At 40.3% G+C, this 11,912-nt stretch overlaps 1 pseudogene; it reads right to left on the bottom strand.

Annotated features, from left to right (window-relative positions):
* Nucleotides 1-3,160: 3,160 nt before the first annotated feature.
* On the bottom strand, nucleotides 3,161-3,610 carry LOC136397875 (proteasome subunit alpha type-6 pseudogene; annotated as a pseudogene).
* Nucleotides 3,611-11,912: the final 8,302 nt, after the last annotated feature.

Raw genomic sequence — 11,912 nt, forward strand, 5'->3', positions numbered from 1 at the left:
AAGGTGTCAGGACTATTTTTACATTTACGCTTACTCGGAGAAGCCATGATTCAATCTTAAAACAAAATAAGAGGGTGTTTTTATCGGATAACTTTTTACATTTCAAAACAACTACAATTATGTAAAAGTTCTGTTTATAAAACATTAATTGCCTTGTGCTTACGTTCAATCCAAGAGTCTTTGCCCTTTAACTCCAATTTAAAAAACCAATGCATGCCATTAACTGTAACAAAAAGAAATTAAAATTGTATAAAAACTAGAGCATGCACCAAAAAACGGATTTCAGATTTGGAATCAGCGATGCAGAAATATATAGAAACAGTTCTAAAACCTCATACAACAGAAGATGGGAAAAAAAATTGTTCCCCAGTGAATTCTTCTATTGATAGATGTTGGGAACTACTTATGCCATTTTAAAAATATTGTAGTTAATAATCTTATACACACATCAGTTTGTACATAAATATTTATATAAAATAAATTTCTAGAATGTGGAATTATGAGATCAAATTGTGTGCACATTAGGAATTTTAATTGATATTGCCCATTATAGACAATATACCAGTGTATATTGTATCTTATTGCCAACAGTAATAAATAAAAGTAACTTTTTCCTAAGGCCCTTATCAACACACTGAGTTAGCCAACTGTTTTTATCGTTCTTAATCTAAGTGAAAATAATATTTTAGTGTAGTTTTAATTTTACTTTTTCTCACAATTAGTGAGAATGCTCTTTTTTCTTATGTTTAAGAACTTTTTGTATTTTCTATAAACTGTATTTTCATATCTTTTATCTATTTTTACATTGAGTTGTTCTTTTTTATTGATTTGTGGAAGCTCTTTATATATAAGTTCCTTTTATAATAGGTTACATATTTTTTTCCAGTCTGTTATTTATGTTTTGATTGTTCCTATGATTTTTTTGTAGTGCAAGTTGTTATTGTGGTAAAATATTATAACATGAAATTTACCATTTTAACCATTTTGAAGCATACAGTTCAATGGCATGAAGGGCATTGATTCACATTGTTGTGCAAGCATTACCACCATCTTTCTCCAGAAATTTGCATCTTCCCAAACTGAAACTCCATACCCATTAAATAACAACTCCCCCTAAATTGATCATCTTTTTCTTTAGAATTTTTGTTTTATATATCATATAGAAAGCTTTCTCTTTTCCCACATGTATTTTTAATTCTGCACATTTTTTCTTTAGGTCCATGCTTCTCAACACTGGCTACACTCCAATCATGGGGAAAGGGAGGCTTTTATAAAATACCAGGGCCTCCGTTCTCTCCAGAGATTCTGATTTAAATAGATAATTCTTATTTAAATCCTTCAGGTGACTCTAAACCAGCACTGAAAACCACTGTTTTTGCATATTTAAGATTTCATCTTTTATATTGAAGTCTTTGATTCATCTGGAATTTATACTAAGGTAAAGTGTAATATGAAAATCTACCTAATTTCTTTTCCAGGTGGCTCTTTATTCCCATACCATGTAATAAATGTAAACTATCAGAACTGACTTCAGAAAGGAGAAAAACTCCTGCTCCCACACAACCTAATATCTGGGTGATTTGGAGCAAGTGATTTAAACTCTAAGTTGTGTTTCTTTTTTTATCTGTAAAATAAGGATAATAATAATACCTCATAGAGTTATTTTGGAGATTAAAAAGGTTCAGTGTAAACCCCTTAGAACAGTACCTGAGCCTTAATAAAATACCTTGTGGATATTTGCTACTATGTTTGCTATTACTTATTTTGGCTCAGCAAATGTGCAGAGCCAGGTATGATGGAATGTTACATAATCAGTACAAATTATACTCTACAAGAGTTTAGTTTAAGTGAAAAGAGATCTCAACTTAACTCATCTAGGTTTAAAAATGTGTATACATTAAACCAGCATTTTGAAAAGATACATTACCATTAACTGTGGTTATATTTGAGTAAAGGGAGATCATGAATTCTTTTTCTTTTCCTCCTTAACTTTTCCTATATTTCTCAAATTGCCTACAGTAAGTAGGTGTTGCATATATTCAAGAAGGAATAAAGGGGTTTAAAAATTGTTAAGTAGGCCCTGACTGGGTAGCTTAGTTGGTTAGAGTGTATAGCCTATATTCTGAGGTTGTGGGTTCAATCCCTTGTCAGGGCACATACTAGAATTAACCAATGACAGCACGAATGAGTGAAGCTCTTTCTCTCTGTTTCCCTTCTTCTCTCTCTAAAAATCAACAAATAATTTTTTTAATTGCTAAGTAAAGTCTGTTGGTCTGGATTCCACTCCTCAGCACATATATACCTTGCCTTCCGGCATTATTCAAAGAGCCTGTTCTCTATGTTGCATCCCTGTCACGGAGAGTTTTCTGGAGAGAGATCGCCCAGCATTAGCACTCTGCCTCCGGGCTGGTATGCATGGCATTTTCTGGGCAAGTCTAACCCAGCTAATTGCCCTTGAATCCAGCCTGCATTGTGCTATCACTGTATCAACCAAGTCATTAAAGACCTTATCAAAAGCCTTGCAAAAGTCTCCATTTATTCAGTCAACAAATATGGGTTGAGTCTCTCTTATGCTCCAGACTTTGTGTCTATTATGTTTTCTCAATAGATGACTCTAGAAACAGTATCAAGCGATGAAAAGGTCAGGCTGACCTAGTTTGTTTTTTAAAATCTTAGGCTGAATGCCAATGACTGCTACTTTTCCAAAAGTCTTTCAAACTTTATTATTATTATATTTCTCCAAAAAGCACTGTTTTTATTTATATAGAGTCTTAACCACTTCAGTGGCAGAAGGAGTGAGAGAAGTTCCTTTTTTCAATCCAGGGGCTCCGTAATGGTGGTCTGTGGACACCAAACACACCAGCAAGTGGTATCATGGATTTAGTTTAACTACAATGTTTAGTCTGTCTGCTATAGCAACAAGATAAGTGTCCATCTCTGCTTCTGTAAGAATTCTGAATTTAGGGTTTTCTGCTGTAATTACTTGAAATTCTATTTTTTTAATTAACTGATTTGGAGAGAGAGAGAAAGAGAGAGAGAGAGAGAAGCATTTATTTTGTTCCATTTAATTGTGCATTCATTGTTCGCTTCCCATATGAGCCCTGACCAGGGATCGAACTCACAACTTTGGTGCAACTCTAATTCTGAAGGTTTGAAAAATTTATAAAACCATAGTCAGGCATGTAATCATAGTTTTCACTGCCTGTTCAAATGTCCAATTAAATTTTTTCTTCACTTTTTTTTCCTCAAGAAAACTGGTCGGCTTGGTTTGTCTTACTCCTGCTGCAGCAGCTTTAAACCCACAGTAGTAACCTGCAGGATCACACTGGTTTGCCTGAGAGCCTTGCTCTTCAACGATACGAATTAAAATCATGCAGCAACCAAAAGTCCTCATTTCAGCCTCATCCTGCATGTAGACCTGAGAAACACCAGCAACTCTTTGGCAGAGTGTGTCCACAGGAGCCTCACACAATGCTCGCATTTCCTCATAGCATGCCCTCTGTACCTGGGATCTGCTGTCAGCTGTCATTCCTGTCATCACACAGCCAGTGTTTTCAGTAATCTTGACTAAGTGAGTCACTGTGCTGGAATCCAACATTTTGTCAGGCATTTTCTTCTGTGTGACAATTAGTGCACATTTTTTTCCTCTGACAGCTACTAATGTAAGGCCACCCTGCCTAATGGCCTTAAAAGGATATTCTACTCGGAAGAGCCCAGCCCTTGGGTGATAAAATGGAGTTGTGTGGTCAAAACCAGTGCTGCAACCATGGAACGTGCTGGTGCACCCACTATGTCAAGCACATCTCTGGGCCCCATTTTTTCTGCACCAGGAGTTATTATTATCATTATTTTAAGTAATCTAGTCTAGAACTTGTCGGAGACAAAGCAGTAGTATTTCAACAAGTTGTAACCTCCCTCTGAGCATCCAAATGACTTTTATTCAGCTCTCCTCTTCCAGGCCTTCTGTCATTGCCCTAAAATGGCTCAAAGAGCACCATTAGGACAAGTCTTCTATCCAGCAAACCCTCCAGAACCTAAGATATAATTTCTTTGTACCTGGAATCTAGAACTCAATGAAAGCAGCAAAATCCTGGAAAGTCTTCTCTTATATGGACATCAATGTGAGAGAAGGTCAAGGGAACTCCAGACATTTTTAAAGAGCTAAAGAAAATTTCCCCAAACTCACTCAAATTCTTTACAAGTATAAACTTCCAAATGCCATTGAAAATGTTTATTTTTAAAATAAAAATCTGAAAAATTAAAGCAGGTCTGTTGTCTGTTCTTTCCTAACGCACAAAAGGTTGCTATAAACTGGTAGGTGCTATATCAACATTCAAAGAGTTGAATTGTGATTACTTGAATAAGTGAGTATTCTGTAGTAACACAGAATAAGTCTATCTAACACAAGCCACATATGATAGGTGCCAACAATATGAAAGTAATTTTCAATTTAGAATTTAGAAGGGAATTAAATATATGACCACTTTGTAAAAGTGGTTCAGAGACATTTAAAATAATGCTGCCTTTACTAGGGTGTCTTAGTGTAGCAAGTAGAAAATTTTTCCAGGGGTCATTTTTGTGGCAATATCTATTTTACATACATAACTCAGGACTCTGAGAGCTTAAAGAGTGAGAGTGTCTTAAACAAGTGATTCCAGCAGTTTGATCTCTAACAGTGGTCCTCAAATTAGAGTATGCCTCAGAACTCTCTGGAAGCCTTTGTTGAAATGCAGATTGTTGGTCTCCACCCTTGACTTTCTGACTCAGATGTTTGGGATGCAAAAAAATTCAAGAGCCAAAAAAGAAAAAAAAAAGGAGTGAGAGACACTCTTGTTGGAGTGCGTATGCTTCTATCTCTGGGAGCAAAGGAGAAAGCAATGACCCTGACAGCTAACATTTGTGAGCGTTCCCGGGTGCTCTGTTCTCAGGTGTATCGATGCATGTAAGCTTCCATCAACCTGAGAGGACAGGTATCTTCATCGTCGTCATCGTTATCATCATCTGCTTTCCACTGATTAGGAAACAGATGTACATACTAGTAATTAGAAAAGCCAGGATTTGGACCTACATGTTTCAACTTCCATGCTAGCATGCTTAACCCCAAATGAGGACTCTTCCTGATGTGAACTCTCAGGCACTCACCACCTGTCATGAGGCTCAAGACCTTGACCCATGAGCACAGACCTTCCAAGGCTGGTGGGACTCCTTGGCAGACTGAAAAGGAGACCACACAATCAACAAACATTTATTCTAGGCCACATAGCACAGGCATTTTACATACATTATCTCTATCCCCAACAACTTCCAAAGTAGATCTTTATTATTTTCCCCATTTCGTAGCTGTTCCAAGAATTAAAAGAAGGTATCTAAAGTGAGCACTGAATAAATAGAAATTAATTGCATTATTGCTTTTCCTGTAGATACCTTTTGCTGCCTCTGGTTATGTTCCCGATAAGCTTTAGGCAGCTTACAACCACCTTAGGCCTTTACTTCAGGTATTTTCTGGGCTTTCTAGGTTGTGCTTCGGCCCAACACTGGTTTATGGCTGTGGCTTCAAATCTGAGCTTGCAGGTGTCTATCTTGGATATCTGCTGCTGATAGGGTGGGGTTAGAGGATGTAGAAAGCAGGGGGAAAGTGAGCTTCAAGGAGCAATTTCTTTTGAAGAGAGTTTCATGACTTTTTTTGTTTGCTTGATTTTTAATCTGAAAACCACCGACTTGTAACATTGTTTTTATGAGGGAACAATGTGTTTCAAGTTCCAGACCACATACTTAGGACACAACCTGTTCCTAGTTCAGTTAACAGAATGACATAATCAATTAGCCAGTATCAAAATGTTGGAAGAGGAGTAAACCAGAACCCAGCCCTTCAACTTAGACATGAGAAGCATTCCAAACTCAAGAGTGGCTCGTGTGATGGCTCCTTTTCTCCTCTTTTACCTAAATACATCTATTTATTCAACAAAGATTTCTCCAGCCCTGCTAGGAGCCAGCAGCAGAGGCCAGCGTTGGGAATACTGAAATGATTAAGTCCCAGGCCCAGTCATTCAGCAGCAGTTGCAGTTAACCTGCTGGGAGGGATGAATAGGAAGCCATTGAGTTTTCTGAAGTGGGGCAGGAATGCAAAGAGCCAAAGGAGGGCTCTGAAGAAACCTGTCAGGCTTTGCAAGGAAGGCAATGTTGAATTGAGACTGTGAAGATGAGTAAGTGTTGGGAGTGGGCTGATTCTAAAGCACAGAGCACAGCATGGAACAGCAGAGAGAAGGCACAGGTACCACACAGGTCCACTGGACACCTGACACCCTAACTTCAGACCAAGAGAGCCATACTTACAGTCCCCTGAACAGGCAAACTGTGACAGCAAACAAGAGTGGTTGCTGATTGGATGAGTAGTAGACCTGACCCAAAGGCTCAGGCTAGCCAAACTGCCAATGAGTCATGCAATACAGGTAATGTTGACTAATTTGGCTAATCACTCTGGCTCCCTCTGAAAGTTTCACGGGGAGAATGACGGGATTTGGTCCATAAGTGCACAGAATCAAGGGCAGAGAAGCCAGGATACCAGACTAGACTATGCAACATACACATTGAAGCTGCCTCTGGCATAGTCCAAACTTTGGGTACTTTTTCAAAGATCGCATAACAAATCAACCCCAAAACTGGTGGCTTATCACAATAATAACCATTTCATCTCTCACAGTTTTCATGAGTCAGGGATTTGGGAAAGGTGGGTCTGGCTCACCGTCTCTCAGGCAGTTGTAGTCAGGTCAAAAAGAGCTAAAAGAGCAGGAAGCTAGAGCCACTGGGGGACTGGCCCAACAATTCTTTCTATGCCACCTCAGAACTTCTCCATGGTGTCTCTCCCCATGAGCTGGTTTGGGCTTCCTCACAGCATGGCAGCTCCCAGGCATTGAGAATGCTTACATGGCAGCTGAAGGCACCAGGAGGAAGAGTTGTAGCAAGCAAGGTGGAAGCTGTGTTGCCTTTCATGCCCTAACCTGGGAAGCCCAATAGCATCATTCCCACATACTCTCTTGTTTGAACTTGTCACAGAAGCCCAACTAGTTTTCAAGCCCACCATTTAATGGAAGAAATGTAGAAAACAGTTGTGGACATACTTTAGAATTTCTACACAGTCTTAGCTCAGGCTGACAGTGACCCTTTCTTTTTCTAAGGTTTTAGATTAAGGTTGAAGCTGACTCTGGTCCTTGCACATTGGAGAAGCTACAGTTCACTCAGCAGGGCTAAAGAGCAAAGTGGGAGGTGAGCAAAGTGGGAGGTGAGCACAGGGGAAGATAGGTCTGGGAGAGTAGGCCAGAATCTTTCCTGTCATTACGGGCTGGACTTCTTCTTACAGGTGCCTACACTTCCTTCCAGGATGACTGAGAACAAGTATAGGTGATTTTCAAATGTAGATGGCCTCTATGCATGGACAGGGAACTGGTGGTCCACAGCAGGAGGCACCCCATACAATACTTTTAAGATTAGGAGTTTCTTACAAAAAAATAAGCACTTCTCGTTTCTCTTGAAAAATTAGAAACTCTGGGCCCTGGCCAGTTGGCTCAGTGGTAGAGCGTTGGCCCAGCATGTGGAAGTCCCAGGTTCATTTGCCAGCCAGGGCACACAGGAGAAGTGCCCATCTCCTTCTCCTCCCTTACCCTTCTCCTTTCTCTCTCTCTCTCTCTCTCTCTTCTCCTCCTGCAGCCAAGGCTCCATTGGAGCAAAGTTGGTGTGGGCACTGAGGATGGCTCCATGGCCTCCCACCTCAGGTGCTAGAATGGCTCCCATTGCAGTGGAGCAACTCCCCAGAGGGGCTGAGCATCGCCCCCTTGTGGGCATGTGGGTGGATCCCAGTCAAGCTCATGCAGGAGTCTATCTGCTTCCCCTATGCTTCTTACTTCAGAAAAAAATAATAAAATTATATAATATATATATGAAACTCTGATCACAGTGGACTCATTCTTGCGCAGACACAAAGCAAGGAAGGGGATAGTAGCTGTCTTCTTTAAATGAGGTGTGTGCTCTCCATTAGCCATAGACGCCACCATTTCCTATTGCATCACAATTGTCTTGGTTTATTATTTATGTTACCTTCTCAATAAACTTTTGAGTTTGTGACTGCTGAGTTCAGAATTCCCATGGGCAGGAGTTTATGTGGACCCAGAATGCCCTTCTCATTTGAAAAATTGGCCATTCAAAGCACAGTTTGCTTAAACTTTATAGTAAAGACTATGTGCACACATGTGTTTCTAACTGTTTTTAAAGAGAAACCATGTGTCTCTTGTTAAATATGGCCTTTAGATCATTTCCCTTGCTGAATTGGATTTGATCTATTTGTTCAGAACAAGTAGAAACAATTGTGCACCCTTTAAAGTGTGAATCAGGGATAGCAAGTCTTCACTTAATGTCATGGATAAGAGGTTCTGCAACTTTTTTTTAAATTTAGACAATTTTAACAGGATGACATTGATTAATTAGGGTACATAGATTCAGAGAAAACATCTCCAGGTCATTTTGATATTTGATTATGTTGTATACCCATCACCCAAAGTCAAATTGTCTTCCAACACCTTCTATTTGGTTTTCTTTATGCCCCTCACCTCCCCCCACCCCCTCCTTCTCATCCCTTCCCCTCCCCCTGGTAACCACCACACTCTTGTCGATGTCCCTGAGTCTCATTTTTGTGTCCCACCTATGTATGGAATCATATAGTTCTTAGTTTTTTCTGATTTACTTATTTCACTCAGTATAATGTTATCAAGGTCCATCCAGAGGTTCTGCAACTTTAAGTAAAACAATATATAACAAAACCCAAAATGATGTATAACACAACCAATTTTACCATTATCTATAATTAATAAACAAGGGTTAAGTTCCTATGGTATTTAATCAATGTTATAATGAAGTGACATTGAAGAAATAATGTTCTATGAGAATCTACTGTAAAGATGGCTTCCCTGCAGGAGTTACCTCGGCTGCCCTTGTGAGACATCATGCTGGCCTAATGGCTGGGCCCTTAGCCCACAAGTGACTTTAGCCAATCAGCATATGGAAATGCCCAGTTTAGGTGCGAATCACTGAGTGATGTATATTCTCACATCACAGGAAGCAGAATGTCATACTTCTTTTCAACTCTGCAGACTCTACCCTTTTCTTCAAGCCCGAAATCCAGTCCCAACTCCTTCAGAAAGCCTTCCCAGATTACTCTAGTTGTGTCAACAAGGCTTATTACCTAGGGCAGCCTCTATGGCCTGCTTTATGACTATGTTTCCAAGTCCCTCCTTCCCAGCTCAATTATCACTGTGCCTAATCTTCCACCAGTCTCCCTTTCAGCCCATAGCTAGCCTGGACTTTGCCCCAATATGGCTGCAACTTTAGTTTGCCTAGAACCCTGATGGCCTGCTAAGCCTCTCTGGCTGGGTCAGCTCTCCTAAAGCCTGTTCCTTCCTACTAGGTATCTCTGAGGCCAGTGCTGCACGCATCTCCACGTGTTCTCCCATAATGTCTAGTTCTATGCCTACCAGAGACACTGAAATCAGTGAGAGGGTGAGAAAATGAAAAGACCAAACAGAACAAATTCTTAGGAAGTGGACAAAGAAATGGCCAGAGGAAATTCCAGCAAGAAGCCAGCTGAAATGGACCCTGGTGTCTCCGCTGAGAATTAAAAATAAACCACTGAAGTCATGTAAGCACATGAGTGGCCACCACTGGTCCATACATACTTTTCTGTTCAAACTGTATCTTTAAATATGAGAAAAAATTTCCAAAAAAAAGAGGTCAACATGAGAAGAGGATATGAGTTGGGGAAGCCCCACTATTAGGAATAAAAAGAAGAGCAAGAAGACTTTGGGGGTCTCAGAACTGTTCATAAAAGGGAATCAAATCAATAGAGAGTGAGAGAGACTGGATTCTTTTTGTAGGGTGGTAACTGTCAATAGGCTGTGCTGCGTGGTATGGCCTGAACCCCCACATCAGGGCTCGGGAAACTTTTTGGCTGAGAGAGCCATGAACGCCACATATTTCAAAATGTAATTCCATGAGAGCCATACAACGACCCATGTACCTTACGCATTATCCAATAAAAATTTGGTGTTGTCCTGGAGGACAGCTGTGATTGGCTCCAGCCACCTGCAACCATGAACATGAGTAGGAAATGAATGGATTGTAATACATGAGAATGTTTTATATTTTTAACGTTATTTTTTTTAATTAAAGATTTGTCTGCGAGCCAGGTGCAGCCATCAAAAGAGCCATATCTGGCTCGCGAGCCATAGGTTCCATATGGATGTACAGAAGGGGCAGCAACAAGAGCTCATGAAATAGAAAACCTCATGCTGAGATTAAAGTACTTGAATTATTTCATTGCTCCAAGAAATTATCAATATTTGATTCAGGTACCTAGTACATAATAAGCACTGAATAATATCACAGGCATGTTGAGATTATATAAACCAGATGGCCAATGAGACCAAATTCAATAATATCCAACATGATAGTTAAACTCTGCCCTCTGTTTGTCATCTCACATTCACACCTTAAGTGACTTCCTGATATCTGCTAAAGGTGCACCATGAGCCAGAAGCTGAGGATGCAGTGGTGAGTAAAAAAGGCACAGACCCTGACTTCATGGTTATTGTAGTCTAGGACTAGTTATTCTCCGCTGGAGCCAGTAATATCCATATCACTAGGGGACATTTGGACACAGGGGGCACTCTTGGTTGCACATTCCTGAAGGACCTTACTAGCATGTAGCTGGCAAGGGCTAGGGATGTTAAACATTCTACCCTGTACAGACTCTTACTATAGGCCAGTACTCCTCTCAATAAGTACTAGTAGTATAAGATGTGACACCATTTTTAGAGACAGACTTTTCCATAATAATAAGACCAAATATAATGTTTATTTTAGAAGCATAAATTTTTCAAATTCCTTTACAATGTCCTTATTTAATCCCACAGAATACTTTTCTGCTAACTTACATAATTTGGAAAACATTAGAATAGAGGCTAGGAGTAGATACTTCTAGGTTTGAATTCCAGCTCTTATCACTTACTGGTTTGGATTGTGAGAAATTTATATAACATCTCTGAGTTTCTACCATGAGGTAAATAATAGCTAGCTCATTGAGGTAGTATTAGATTGTTGGGAGGACTAAAGGCACTGATGTCTATGAATTGCCTTGTACAGTGTCTGGAAATCTGGATGTTAAGAAGAGGTGATCAATGTAGAGCCAGGGGTCCCAAACTTTTTACACAGGGGGCCAGTTCACTGTCCCTCAGACCATTGGAGGGCCGCCACATACAGTGCTCCTCTCACTGACCACCAATGAAAGAGATGCCCTTCCAGAAGTGCAGCTGGGGCCAGATAAATGGCCTCAGGGGGCCTCATGTGGCCCACGGGCCATAGTTTGGGGACGCCTGTGTGGCCCAGGAGTTTGGGTGTGGAAAAAGATGATATGATGGGTGAATGGAGGAGGGATTGAGACAGGGGATGGCTCCTTGAAGAATAAGGACACCTAAAATGCTAAAAGGCACAGAGGAAAGAGAAAGAGAGAAGAAGGCCCAGCAGGTAGGTGAGGATGGACAAGTAGGAATTGACCTGGAAGGTGTTATTTCTATTCCATTGCACATCCAAGGAGTGATTCATTTCCTACAAAGATTCCCCTGAGTAAACAGGTCCCTCATGATACCTTACTCTGTTTTCCTGCTTCTCCTTTGTGCAAAAGAGGTGCACAAAAATATTTCTTATTCTCATGTGGTCCTGTCTCAGATGGTTTATCTGATGTTGGAGGAAAGCCAAAGCACCGAGTGATTTTTCTGTTCTCTTCCTGAGAAAGTGAAGGTTGAGACCAAGCATACATGACTGAAGGCAATCGCATCCAGGGAAGGCTCAAGGACGCGATGCTGGCCCTC

The sequence above is a fragment of the Saccopteryx leptura genome, chromosome 3 (genome assembly GCF_036850995.1).
Source record: "Saccopteryx leptura isolate mSacLep1 chromosome 3, mSacLep1_pri_phased_curated, whole genome shotgun sequence".
NCBI lineage: Eukaryota > Metazoa > Chordata > Mammalia > Chiroptera > Emballonuridae > Saccopteryx > Saccopteryx leptura.